The sequence below is a fragment of the Lepus europaeus genome, chromosome 1, assembly GCF_033115175.1.
Source record: "Lepus europaeus isolate LE1 chromosome 1, mLepTim1.pri, whole genome shotgun sequence".
NCBI lineage: Eukaryota > Metazoa > Chordata > Mammalia > Lagomorpha > Leporidae > Lepus > Lepus europaeus.
The window spans coordinates 66,434,558-66,448,158 of record NC_084827.1 but is presented as its reverse complement, the minus strand read 5'-3'; the positions used below and the strand labels follow the sequence as shown (position 1 = coordinate 66,448,158).

At 45.0% G+C, this 13,601-nt stretch overlaps 1 protein-coding gene across 3 annotated transcripts in view; it reads right to left on the bottom strand.

The window, feature by feature from the left end:
• Positions 1-13,601, bottom strand: part of C1H2orf76 (chromosome 1 C2orf76 homolog) — an 84,968-nt gene that overhangs the window by 58,528 nt on the left and 12,839 nt on the right. For all 3 annotated transcript variants that reach the window (XR_009865217.1, XR_009865201.1, XM_062184745.1), the window contains exon 2: positions 208-277. The gene's annotated coding sequence lies outside the window, so the exon portion shown is untranslated. The remainder of the gene's footprint in view (positions 1-207; positions 278-13,601) is intronic.

Below are 13,601 nucleotides of genomic sequence, written 5' to 3'. Positions count from 1 at the left end.
ATAATTGCCCTCACTAGTAATCACAGAAATTCAATATAACAATGGGATCTATTCCTCATCACACTGACAAATGGAAGTCTAACAATATCTGATGTCGACAAAGGTGCAGAAAAATGAGAACCCAACCAGTGAAGGTGGGTGTCCAAATGGGCACCCTACTTTCAGAGATAATCTGGCGATATTTGGCAAAGCTGAAGACACACATACCTTTCAATCCAGTAGTTACGTTCATCAGGAGGCACCCCTGGGGATCTCTCACATCTATGTTCAAGGACAACTGAAAAAGAACATTCACATCAACAGGTTTTACTAGTCACAAAAACTGGAAACAACTAACTGCTCACCAACAAGAAAAGGGGACATAAATGATGGCATCTTAACTCCTAGGCCAAACACCTGCCCCTTCAACTTGCTTTTCCCACTTGGCATTCTTTTTCTGAGGTTCATCCGTGGTGATGCCGCATAGGGCACTGACACTCCAAACCACGGTGTCTAAGTTCAACCCCAGCTCCGACTCGATTTCAGCTTCCTGCTAATGCAGACCTTGGGTGGCAATGGCAATGACTCCACTGGCTGGGTTCCTGCCAGCCAAGGGGGAGACCCAGATTGAGAGCCCAGCCATTGCAGGCCTTCGGGGAATGAACTAGAAAATGTGAGCTAATGCACACACTCTCTATGCCTCTCTCTGCTTCTCAGATCCTTAAAAAATTTTTAAAAAGCAAGTTGTAGTACAGAGTATACTATCATTTATACAAAATTCAGGAACACAGACTTTATTATGTTTGAAATGAGATGATTAATTGCTCTCTGAGGCAGAGGTATAATTATGCAGTTGGGAAGGGGCACCCAGAGGCTCAATAATGCTGGTAACATTTCATGTTCTAAGCAAGATGTTAAGTGCATGGATAGTCTGAGGATGTTACTCTCTATGCCTTCAGTATGTCTTACATGCTTAATAACGTACACAAGCCACATTAATTTGGCCTGGAAAGTTGCATCATCAAGGAATTCTTATACAACTATTTTACTAGGTTTGAGAGAATATACAACCTATTATCTATAAAAAGCAAAGGGCCCAGCTGCATTAATGCTATTGTAATTAAAACTAGCATACTGTTTATGATTAAGTGTGTGCTTTTAAAGGACCCAAAGACAGATTATCCCCTTAAAACAAGGTGAGGATTCTCCTTATAATCTTGTTTAGTGTTTAAGGAGCTTAACAAATCTTCTGATAATCCAGTATTGGTTATTACATTATTTCTTATTAAGTCTGGTCTAAAATGCTCCCCAGAAAATCTGATCCTAGACTCCACAAAATAGCGGTTGAGCAAGCACCTACAAAATAAAAATTGAAAACATACTGAAATGCTTAATAAAGGATAACTCTTGAGAGACAGATATTTTAGAAGCCTTCTGCATTTTAGAAAGAGTATTGGCAGGTTTGTTAAAGCTGTGGCCGCTTCTCCCACTTCTCAGACTTAACACAAAGACACTTAGTGGCAGCATCTGAAACCTCACACCCACCTACCACCCACCTTCACCCACCTACACCCACACACACCTTAGAGCCCATAGCTCAGACCAAGGCTGCAAAGAGCAGAGAGCTAAACAGACTTAATTTAAATAAATCTCCAGTCTGCCTCTTATCTGCAACTGGCTGATATGTAAAATGAGAATTCCTTGGAGAGTTGTTCAGCACGGGGTGGAGGTTTAGTGTAGGGGTTAAAAGGCCACCTGGGAGTCCCACATCCCACAGCAGAGTGCCAGGGTTCAGGTCCAGCTCTGGGATGTTGGGCATTGCCTAAAATTTCCATTACAATATGGCGCCTGGTGGATGTTCAAGGGGCGTGTCTACGGCAGCTGCGGTTAAGATCAGACCACTGGCAGGGATAGGTCCGCTTTAGTTCCAGACACGTGGACAGTGCATGATCCCTATACTTTGCTTAAGATGCCCCTGTGCGTGCTCCACCCACGCCTGCATGACCTTTTCGATGATTGGCTCCCCTACCGCGCATGTCTTTTGTAAGCTTTATAAGCCTGCATACTTCTTCAATAAAGCAGTCCCTGCTTCGACAGAACTCACGGGTGCTTGTGGTGTGTTCATGACCCGTTGACCTTAGCTCTCCCGTTCGCCTTGTTGGGGAGTGCTTGTGCTGCCCCTGCTGGTCAGGGGCTAGCATCGGGCTTGAGACCCTGACACTGGGAGGCAGCAAGTGATGCCCAAATCCTTGGGTCCCTGACACTCATGTCGGAGACACTGATTAAACACCAGGCTCCTATCTCTGACCTGGTCCAGTTTTGGCTGTAAGGGCATTTGAGGAGTAAATAGCAGAGGAAAGCTCGCTCTCTCTCTCTCTCCAGAATAAATAACTTCTTATAAAATGTTGTTCAGTGAATTTATGAAATTACCATTTGTTAAACACTTAGGACATAGCACATAGAAGGGGCTCAATAAATAGTAGCTGCTTTAACCATTATTAATAACCATTGCCCTTCTACATGGAGAAAAATAGGTCTGAGCATAAACAAAGGTCAAATAAGCAGCAGACAAAAATCATAATCCCCAGGAGCAATGGTCCAACCTAAAAGGCCAAGCAGGCTGGCACAAGCATGCTTTATAAAACTCTTTTATAATTGTAGGTCTGAGGGTTTTTTTTCCACTTAATAAAATATTGCCTAAATGCTGTACTTAAACAGTTGACGTTTTCAATTTAAAACTCCCAATCTGTGTTAACATCTAATTTTGGTCAACAACGTATGGTCATCTTCAGGAACTGGTTGTAATTTATAGCCAGTGACTACACATCAGCTCCTATCAGATGGAACCATCACCCGATTTTCCTGAAGCGCAGTGGGTAATGCAGGTCATTAGCTTAGGGAACTGACTCTCTCTGAAAGCCTCTCGTACAGATTACAAAATCTGACATTTGCCCAGAAGGTTTGACCTACTTAAAAAAAAAAAGAATCTGATCAAATTTAAAGGCATTCCTCAAAGGAAGGAACTGAGAAACCAACAAGAATCAACTTAGGGATAAATTAATTGAAAATATCCCAGAATATAAAAGATTGAAATAAATGGAAATAAATGAAATGGGGGCCGGCGCTGTGGCACAACAGGTAAAGCTGTCACCTGCAGTGCCGGCATCCCATATGGGCACCAGTTCGAGTCCTGGCTGCTCCACTTCCGATCCAGCTCTCTGCTATGGCCTGGGAAAGCAGTAGAAGATTGCCCATGTCCTTGGGCCCCTGTACCCACATGGGAGACCTAGAAGAAGCTCCAGGCTCCTGGCTTTGGATCGGCACAGCTCCAGCCATTGCAGCCAATTGGGGAGTAAACCAGTGGATGAAAGACCCCTTTCTCTCTCTCTCTCTCTCTCTCTCTCTGCCTCTCCTTCTCTGTGTAACTCTGACTTCCAGATAAATAAATCTTTAAAAGAGAGAGAGAGAGAGAGAGATAAATGAAATGAAAGATCCTGTTCTTGAGTGTGAAGACTCAAAGTTATTAACCCATAAACAATAAAAGACTCAAAGTTGATTAATCCATAAACAATAAAATCCCAAGCAAAACACAGAAGAGTTGTTTGAGGAACTTGACACAAATGTTTCTAAAATCTATCTGGAAGAATTTGTAAGCTGTCAGAAAGAAGAAAAAAAGAAGAGGCTGGCAACACTAATTATTAAAATATGTTGCAAAGCAAGTCATAGGTACATATGATTTTCAAAACTTTATGAAATGTAGTAACAAAAATGCTCATGGAAAATCAAGTTATAGTAACAGAAACTGTCCTGCTGACACAGAAATAGACAGACAAATCCATGGAGCATAACAAAATACTCAGATTCAAGATTACCAAAGCACTCATAAAGGCGGCATTTCGAATAATGGGGGAAGATAGTTAATTAAAAGGCATTGGGAAAACTGATCAGCACTTGGGGTCAAGGCGTGCTGGATTCTTAATTAATTAATTATTATTGTTAATTAATTATTTAATTAATTAATAATTAATTAATTATTATTATTATTCTTAATTAATTAAAGGCAGGCGTTTGGCCTAAAGGCTAAGGTGCCCACATCCTAAGTCAGAGTGCCTGGGTTCAATACCTGGCTCTACTTCCTGACTCCAGCCGCCTGCTAATGCAGACCCTGGAGAGCACTGGTGATGGCCCACGTAATTGGGTTCCTGCCATCCACATGACAGACCTGGACTGAGTCCCTGGTTCCTAGCTTCAGCTTGGCCCACTCCTGGTCACTGTGGGCATTTGGGGAGCGAACAAAAGGACAGGAGCTTGCTTTCTCTCTCTCTCTTCCCCTGCTCCTACCATTTCTATGCATCTCTTCTTCTCTACCTCATTCTCAAATAAATCATTAATACAACTAATTAGGTTCTGTAAAAATTGGCTTACCAAGGCAAAGATGGAAATGAGAACAACACTCAAATATTTATCCTTCCTCTCTTGTTCAGACGACCCATGTGGGGCTCAGCTTTGGGTGTTGAATGTCCCCCTAAAGAATCACATGTGAAAGACTTAGTCTGTTGGGGGCTGGTGCTGTGGCATAGAGGGTAAAGTCGCCTCCTGCAGTGCCAGCACCCGATATAGATGCCAGTTAAGAGTCCCGGCTGCTCTGCTTCCAATCCAGCTCTCTGTTATGGCCTGGGAAAGCAGTACAAGATGGCCCAAGTCCTTGGGCCCCCGCACCCATGTGGGAGACCTGGAGGAAGCTCCTGGCTCCTGGCTTTGGATCGGTCCAGCTCTGGCCGTTGCAGTCATTTGGGGAGTTAGCCAGCAGATGGAAGATCTCTCTCTCTACCTCTATCTCTGGCTCTCTGTAACTCTGCCTTTCAAGTAAATAAATAAATATTAAAAAAAAAAAAAAGAAAGGCTTGGTCCCCAAAATTCTATGTTAATGGCATTAAGAGGATGGAAACTTACTTCATGTATGGTGTCTGTTGGTGGGATCTCTGGGAAGTGATTCGTTTAGATTGGCTCATTAGGGGGTAGTCAGGATTAACTCCTGATAGTTGTATTGGACACCACCTGGAATTAGACATACATGTGATACTCTGTGCCACCTCAGGACTCTGCCAGAGGACAAGCCAACGGACCTGAACAACGGACAGTGAACTTCCAGAACCACGAGCCAAGATAAAGCATGTCCCTTTTTTTTTTTTTTTAAGAATTATTTTATTTATTTGAAAGAGTTAGAGAGAGAGGCAGAGGCAGAGAGAGAGGTCTTCCATCTGCTGGTTCACTCCCCAAATGTCTGCAGCAGCCGGCACCGAACTGATCTGAAGTCAGGAGTCAGGAGCTTCTTCTGGGTCTCCCACACGGGTGCAGGGGCCCAAGGACTTGGGCCATCTTCTATTGCTTTCCCAGGCCACAGCAGAGAGCTGGATTAGAAGTGGAGCAGCCGGGATTTGAACTGGTGCCTATATGGGATGTTGGCACCGCAGGCGGAGGATTAACCTACTGCGCAACAGCACCGACCCCAAAGCATGTTCTTTTTAAGTAGCTTCTCTCAAGTATTTTTAAAAGACTGGTTTTATTTATTTACTCATGTCGTCATTAACTCAGTCATTCATCTATCTGTCAGTCTGTCTGTCTGTCTATCTATCTATCTATCTCTGACGTGGGTGACAGGGGTCCAGGTACTTGAGCAATTAGCCACTGCCTTCCCAGGAGGATTAGCAGAAAGCTAAATGGGAAGCTGAGCAGCTGAGACCTGAACTGGCACTCCAATATCAAATGCCAGTGTCACAAGCAGTGGCTTAACCCACTGCACCACCACACCAGCCCCTGTATCAGAGTATTTTGTTTTAGTACCAAAAAGCTGACTACTACAGACTGCATTGTAGGATTATTAAACCAGCAGGAAGAAAAGTTCTTTATAGAAGAGCTCAGCTAAAAAGTACTGACAGAATGACTGGATTTAAAAACTGGCATTGTCAGTCTCTGTCTCGCTGCCTCTCAGATTAAACCAATAATTGTCATTTGCATAGCTATCAGAATGGCTAGAATAAAGCATAATGAAAACCCTAACTGTTGGGGAGAATGCAGAGAAATTAGATCACTCATTCATTGCTGGTGGGAATATAAAATGGTACAGCCACTCTGGAAATGAAAATGATAAACATGTTTACCACACAGCCCAGAAACTGCATTCTTGGACATTTATGCCAGAAAAACAATAACTTATGTTTGCTCACAGCATAGCCATTGCACAATGAGAAGCAACACAAATGTCCGCCCAAACATGAATGGTCAAACAAACTGTGGTATATTCATACCATTAGATACTATTCAGTAACAAAGAGGAATGAACTGCTGATGCTCAAACACTCAGGATGGATCTCAAGGGAATTAAGCTGAATGGAAAAAGCCAATCTCAAAAGATTGTATACTGTATAATTCCATTGATAAGTCATTCTTGTAATGACAAAATTATAAAAATGGGGGCTTCATTGGGTGCGGTTGGTTGGGACTTGGAAACATTACCATATGTTTGGGGCCCGCCTTGTGCTGCTATTGGTTAAGCTGCCATTTGCAACATCAGCATCCCATATTGGAGCTCTGGTTCAAGTCCCAGCTATTCTGCTTCTGATGGAGCTTTTTCTCTCTCTCTTTTTTTTAATATTTATTTTATTTATTTGTAAGACAGAGTTACAGAGAGAAGCAGAGCCAGAGAGAGAGAGAGATGTTTCCATTCGCTGGTTCACTCCCCAAATGACAGCAACAGCCGGAGCTGAGCTGATCCAAAGCCAGGAGCTTCTTCCAGGTCTCCCATGTGGATGCAGGGGCCCAAGAACTTGGACCATCTTCTACTACCTTCCCAGGCCATAGCGGAGAGCTGGATTGGAAGTGAAGCAGCTGGGACTGGAACCGGCAGCCATATGAGATACTGGCACTGCAGGCCAGGGCTTTAACCTGCTATGCCACAGTGCCGGCCCTTGGAGCTTTTTCTCTCGATGTGCCTCGGGAGGCAGAGGAAGATGGACCAAGTTCTTGGGCTCCTGCCACCCATGTGAGAGCCCCAGATAGAATTCCCAGCTTCTGGCCTCAGCCTGGCACAGTCCTGGCTGTTGCAGCCATTAGGGGAGTGAACCAGTAGGTGGAGGATCTCTTCCTCTGTCTCTCCATCACTCTGCCTCTCAAATAAATAAATGTTTTTAAAAAGCATTATCCCAAAACATATAAACAGAACTAACATTGATTCCAGAAACCTCTGCTATTATGCAAATCAGGATGCATATGAGGTCTAAATGCTCATAGTTATACCTGTTAAGCCTTTTTACATGTGAGACCTTCCTTCATTCTTGTGTTACTTACTTACTGAAGAAATCCCATCTTTTCTGCAGTTTTCCATCATTTGAACTTGGCTGAAGGTCTCCTCGTGCTGTCCTTTCACATGCTCCTCCACACCCCATTCAGTGCCACTAAACCAGGGGTTCCATGTGGTTGTTTCATTGGTTAAGATTGAGTAGTGTGCGGGGGAGTAGTGTGGCGTAACGGGTAAAGCCACTGCCTGCAGTGCCGGCATCCTATATGGGCACCGGTTTGAGCCCCAGTTGCTCAACTTCCTATCCAACTCTCTGCTGATGGCCTGGGAAAGCAGTGGAAGATGGCTCAAGTTCTTGGACCCCCACACCTGCGTGGGAGACCCAGAAGAAGCTCCTGGCTCCTGACTTCGGATCGGCGCAGCTCCAGCCATTGCAGTCATCTAGGGAGTGAACCAGCAGATGGAAGATCTCTCTCTCTTTCTCTCTCTCTCTCTCTCTCTCTGTGTGTGTGTGTGTGTGTGTGTGTAGCTCTTTCAAATAAACAAACAAACAAAGATTGAGTAGTGTGTTCAGGTGTTGCCAGTCCGTGATGTGTCCATTCCAAAGCTCCCCATCCATCAATCTCCTACCTGACGGCTTTAACACTCTTCTAAGGGTCATTGCCTACTTTTGTTAATCATCAGAATTTTCAGAACGATGATTTTTAGAAACGTTTCATTCTGAGATAACTGCAGACTTGTGTGCAGTTATGTGAAATTCTAGAGAGAGAGAGAGCTCTTATGCCTTTCAGCCATTTTCCCCCAATGGCAATATCCTGAGTATAATCCACTATCACAACCAGGGAATTAACATTGATACAATCCATTAACTTTAATCAGATTTCACTGGTTTTACATTTGTGTGTGTATCAATTTTTTAAAATTTGTTCATTTTTATTTTTATATGAAAAACAGGGAGACAGAGAGAGAGAGAGATGGAGAGAGAGCCTCCATCTGTTGGGTCACACCCCAAATGCCTGCAAAAGCCAGAGCTCCCCCAGCCTGAAGTCAGGAGCCCAGAATTCCATCCAGGTCTCCCACAGCCACCCCCTGCTGCCTCCAAGAGTATGTGTTAGCAGGACACTGGGTCAGAAGTAGAATAGCCAGGACTTGAACCAGGCGTTCCTCTATGGGAAGCAAGCGGGTCAAGTAGTTACTTAGCTGCTACAACAAATACCCACGCCTGTGTGTGTGTGTGTCTGTGTGCCTGTGTGTGCATTCATTTAGTTCTATGCAATTCTATCATGTGCAGATAAATATGGGTAACTCCTTAGTTGAGAATCAGAACATTTCTATCACAAGGATCGCTCGTGCTACACTTTTATAGCCATGGCTGCCTCCTTTCTTCCCCTTCTCTAACTCTTGGCAAGTTCTCCATTTCTATACTTTTTAAAAAAAAAAAGAAATCTGTTTATTTTACAATGAGGCGGGGGAGGGAGAAAATGAATCTTCCATCCATCTTCACTCCCCAAATGGCCATAACGGCCGGATCTGAGCCAGGCCAAGAACTCCATCCTGGTCTCCCAGTTCTTGGGCTATCACCTGCTGCCTCCTCAGATACATTCACAGGAAGCTGGATCAGAAGCAGAGGTGGAACCTGATCCTAAGCACTCCAACATGGGATACAGACATCCCAAGTGGAGGCTTAACCCACTGCACCCCAACAGTCACCCCCTAAGTCCTTATCTTAAAAGCCTAAGGAACATGAATACATGAAAAAAAATTATAAGATGATGGGTTTTTGCTTTCAACTACCCTGGAAGAGGAAAAACAATTATGTAGGAAAGTACAGATGAAAAAAAGAATTGTAGAATACTACTATTAACTGTTCAACTGGGTGTATGTGAAACCTCATTATTCTGTTTTCATACATCTCAAAATTTTTCATCATGAACACATTTTATAATAATAAGTGCACGAAGAATATATTAAAGGAAGATCTTCTTTAAGTATTTCATTTTAAAAGAAACTAATTATTTATTATTTGAAAGGCAGAATGAGCGAGAGACACACACACAGAGAAAGAGATCTTTCATCTGCTGATTCACTCCCCAAATGGCCACAAAAGCCAGGGCTGGGGCAGGCTGAAGCCAGGAGCCTGGAACTCCATCCAGGTCTTCCATATGGATGGTAGAGGCCCAAGCACTAAAACCATCCACCACTGCTGCCCAGGCGCATTAGTAGGGAGCTGGAATGGAAGCAGCGTAGTGCTTCAGCACAGGATATAAGTGCTGGGCATTCCAAGAGGCGGCTTAACCTGCTGCACCACAACACCCACGCCTCATTGAAGTGCTGCTTAATTAATAAAGTTAGAATCCATCTAAATGTCTATCAATGAAGAACTGGCTATGTAAATTATATTACAACATAAAATAAATTATCCCACAGCCACAAAAGCGCGATGTGGATCTACGGATGCCAAATTTGAAAGATGGCCATGACGTACTAGTGGATGGAGAAACAAGGAGAAAGCCACAGGTGCGCTTTTGTAATGCAGGCATTTCATTGAGAACATACGCACAGGGAGACATCGCAGTGTTCATCACAATGGCACGCACGGGGCTGTCACGGAGTGATGGGAATCCAAGAGGCTGTCACTTGTCTTACACTTTTTAACACTCTTGGAAGCACTAACGTTGACCATGTGTTTTTGGGTTAAGCTATTTCTTAGCATACTTATATCTGCACTTTTCTGATGTAAATGTCTTACACATCAACAAAACTCAGCTATTCCCATTTAAGAAAGAGAGAATTGAAACAGCAAACAAGAGAGAACTTACTGAACACTGGGACGGAAAGGGGAGTAAGCCTACTAGTTACAGGGCTGGTGAGGACTGAGGGTACCAATACATCCATAAAGCAGTCAGCAGTTGCAGGCATCGGAAGCAGGCCACAGCGCAGAAGGAGTGTGAACTTGCCTAAGTGGCACAAGAGGCCTTCCCCAATCCACGCCTCGCTGCTTCTCAGGGGTGTTTATCACCACCACAATCCGCCTGTCACAAACCCCTCCCAGCCCTGCAGTGCCAGCTCCTGGCTCCCACACCTTTCCCTCCCCAGCTTCCCTGCAAAGCCCTTCAGCAGCCACTGTGCCTTCCCACAGAGGCTTCCATCTGCAGGACTCCTCCCAGGGCACCTCTCCAGTCCGGTCCCCCATGGCCAAGCCTTAGGCCCCTCTGTCTGCCCCAACACACACTCAAGGAAGTGGCTCCCCGAGGGGCAGAACGCTTTAGGCCTTTTTTCATACTCCAGCACCTCACCCAACACAAGGCTCATCAGAGGCCCCCTAAACATCTCTAGAACCCATGAGCAGCTGAAGGAGAACCCAAATTCTTCCTTTTCCTAAGGATACACTGTCAGCAATCCCACATCAACACAGGGGCCAAGACCATGTCTGAGACCCAGGAAAAGACCGTATAGCTTCAGAGTACAAAAATGCTTTAAAAAATCACAATTAACACACAGCTGAATACCTATTCAACAGAACGTTTCAACTGCAGCGCCATTCTATCTGCAATTCTATATGAGTGAGAGTTAGCATGGGAGACAGGCATAGGTTCCTGAGTTCCAGCTGACACAGGGTGGGGCTTTGGGAAGGAAGAATGCCTTGGGTGTAGGAAGGTCTCCAAACCTCCCTGCCTAAAAAACCCCTTCTTCCTGGAACCTGACCCAGCTGGTTTGGGACAAGGAAAAAAAACAGTATCAACACAAAATAGAACTTTTACAAAGAAACAAATATAGATCCACACAGGAACTCTCAATCCCTGGCTAGGCAGTGCAGGGGCCTGATCCTACAGATCAGGGCACTTTGTTTGGAGAGGGAAGCAGGCATGAGAATGTCCAGTCCTGCCGCTGAGAAGGACCTCCAGCCTCAGTCTCCCAAGCCTGCGGTGGAAATCCAGCAGCCAGAGGACGCCCTAAGCCGCCCCCGCTGCTCCCCAAGCTGGCTCCTGTCCCGGCGCAGGGATCCAAGCTGCCGATGGATGTAAGCCAGCCAGGGCGGGGGCGGCACAGCACAGGAAATCCCAGAGCCCAGCCTGACTGTGAGCAAACGACCTTCCCAAATACTTGCCTGCTATCTTCACACTGATCTCTGTCGGCTCAGAAAGGACCTGTCACTACAGTCGATTCTGGTTACTCAGGTAGTTGCTGTCTAACAAGCTGGCTGATCACTGAACAAGGCCGATCTAGAGTCACTGCCCCTGGGTTAAAGATGGGGTTAGGCTAGGCTCTCCTGTGAGCTGCTCAGGTCATGGCATTTTCATGCAACTGTCAATACATAACCTCTTTTATGCATCTTTCTGTCTAAGGACACCTGATTTAATATATACTGGTGATTCGCAGTCACTGACCTCACCGCTGGATTAAGTACTATCACTCAAGCCTGAACAAAGCTGATCAGAGACACGCATTTTCCCAGGCAGGCACACCGCAGCCTCTCCATGCACAGAAACCAGGCAGCACTTCAGCACTACACTTGGGGGACGCTTTCTAATTTGCTTTTATCTATCTGAAGACTTATTTATTTGAAAGGTGGAGTTATAAAGAAATGGGGGAGAAGAAGGGGGAGGGAGGGAGGGAGGGAGGGAGAGAGAGAGAGAGAGAGAGAGAGAGAGAGTGTTATCTTGCAACTGCTGACTGACTTCCCAAACAGCTGCCATGGTTGGGTGGGGATGGTCCGGGCTGGTCCAGGCCAAAGCCAGGAGCTTGGAACTCCGTACCAGTCTTCTTTTAAAACAATTAAGTCCATAAAAAGAAGATATAAAACACAGTTTATTGTTATTTTATGTGAAGAAACTAAATCAGCACAGATGACCAGGGATAAAAATTTTAAAAAGCAGAGTTCAGATAAGAGGGAAATCACACGATAAACAATGACTTTGGAGTTAATAATCCTGAAATACTACTAAATATCTTCAAATATGTGATTTTACACACACACACACACACACAAACTGTTGTTTAAGGCTGGGAACTACAAGAAAAACCTATGTTGTTTTTACTATCTTCTTCAAAAATATTCAGCAGTTAGCACACTGCTAGTAGGTAGAATATAAACATCTACCTTTTATCTATTATTTCGAAATTCAGAGTTACAGAGAGCGAGCAAGAAATCTTCCATCTGCTGGTTCACTCCCCAAATGACCACAACTGCCATGGCTGGTCCAAGCCAAAACCAGGAGCCAGGAACTTCACCAGGTCTCCCACGTGGGTGCAGGGGGCCAAGCACTTGGGCCATCTTCTGCTGCTTTCCTGGGTGCATTAGCAGCGAGATGGACAGGAAATGGAATAGCTGTGATTCAAACTAGCACCCCATGTGGGATGCCAGTACTGCAAATGGTGGCTTAACCCACTCTGCCACACCATCGGACCCAAACATCTACCTTTTAAAGAGTACTTAACCTCAGCAAATTAATAACTTTACATAAAACGTTAGCTTCTAGTTCATAAGAATGAAAAACTTTTAATCATATCCCATTTTTTTTTTTTTTTTCGGCAGGCAGAGTGGACAGTGACAGAGAGAGACAGAGAGAAAGGTCTTCCTTTGCCGTTGGTTCACCCTCCAATGGCCTCCGCGGCAGGCGCGCTGCGGCCGGCGCTCCACGCTGAGCCGAAGGCAGGAGCCAGGTGCTTCTCCTGGTCTCCCATGCGGGTGCAGGGCCCAAGCACTTGGGCCATCCTCCACTGCACTCCCGGGCCATAGCAGAGAGCTGGCCTGGAAGAGGGGCAACCGGGACAGAATCTGGTGCCCTGACCAGGACTAGAACCCGGTGTGCCGGCACCGCAAGGTGGAGGATTAGCCTGTTGAGCCGCGGCGCTGGCCTAATCCTATCCCATTTAAGACTGACAAAAAGATGTTAATTCCATTTTAATGCATTCCAGTTTACTTCAAAAGTGCAACTTTTTAAAATTTCTGGATGAAGAATGAAATTTTATTCTAAAAATGTAGCTCAATAATAATGAAATATCAAAAACCACTCATTATAATAAAATGAGGGGGGGGAAGTGGCAAAAATCCACTTTAAATTTCTTAAAAAGTATATTCTTGAAATAAGAAACTAGAGCCGGCATTGTGGCACAGCAGGTTAAGGCGCTGCCTGTAGTACTGGCATCCCAGATGAGTGCCGGTTCAAGCCCTGGCTCCTTCACTTCCAATCCAGCTCCCTGCTAATGGTCTGAGAAAGCAACAGAAGATGGCCCAAGTGCTTGGGCTCCTCCCACTGACATGGGAGCCTCGGATGGAGTTCCAGGCTCTGGGCCCAGCCCTGCTGTTGCAGCTATTTGGAAA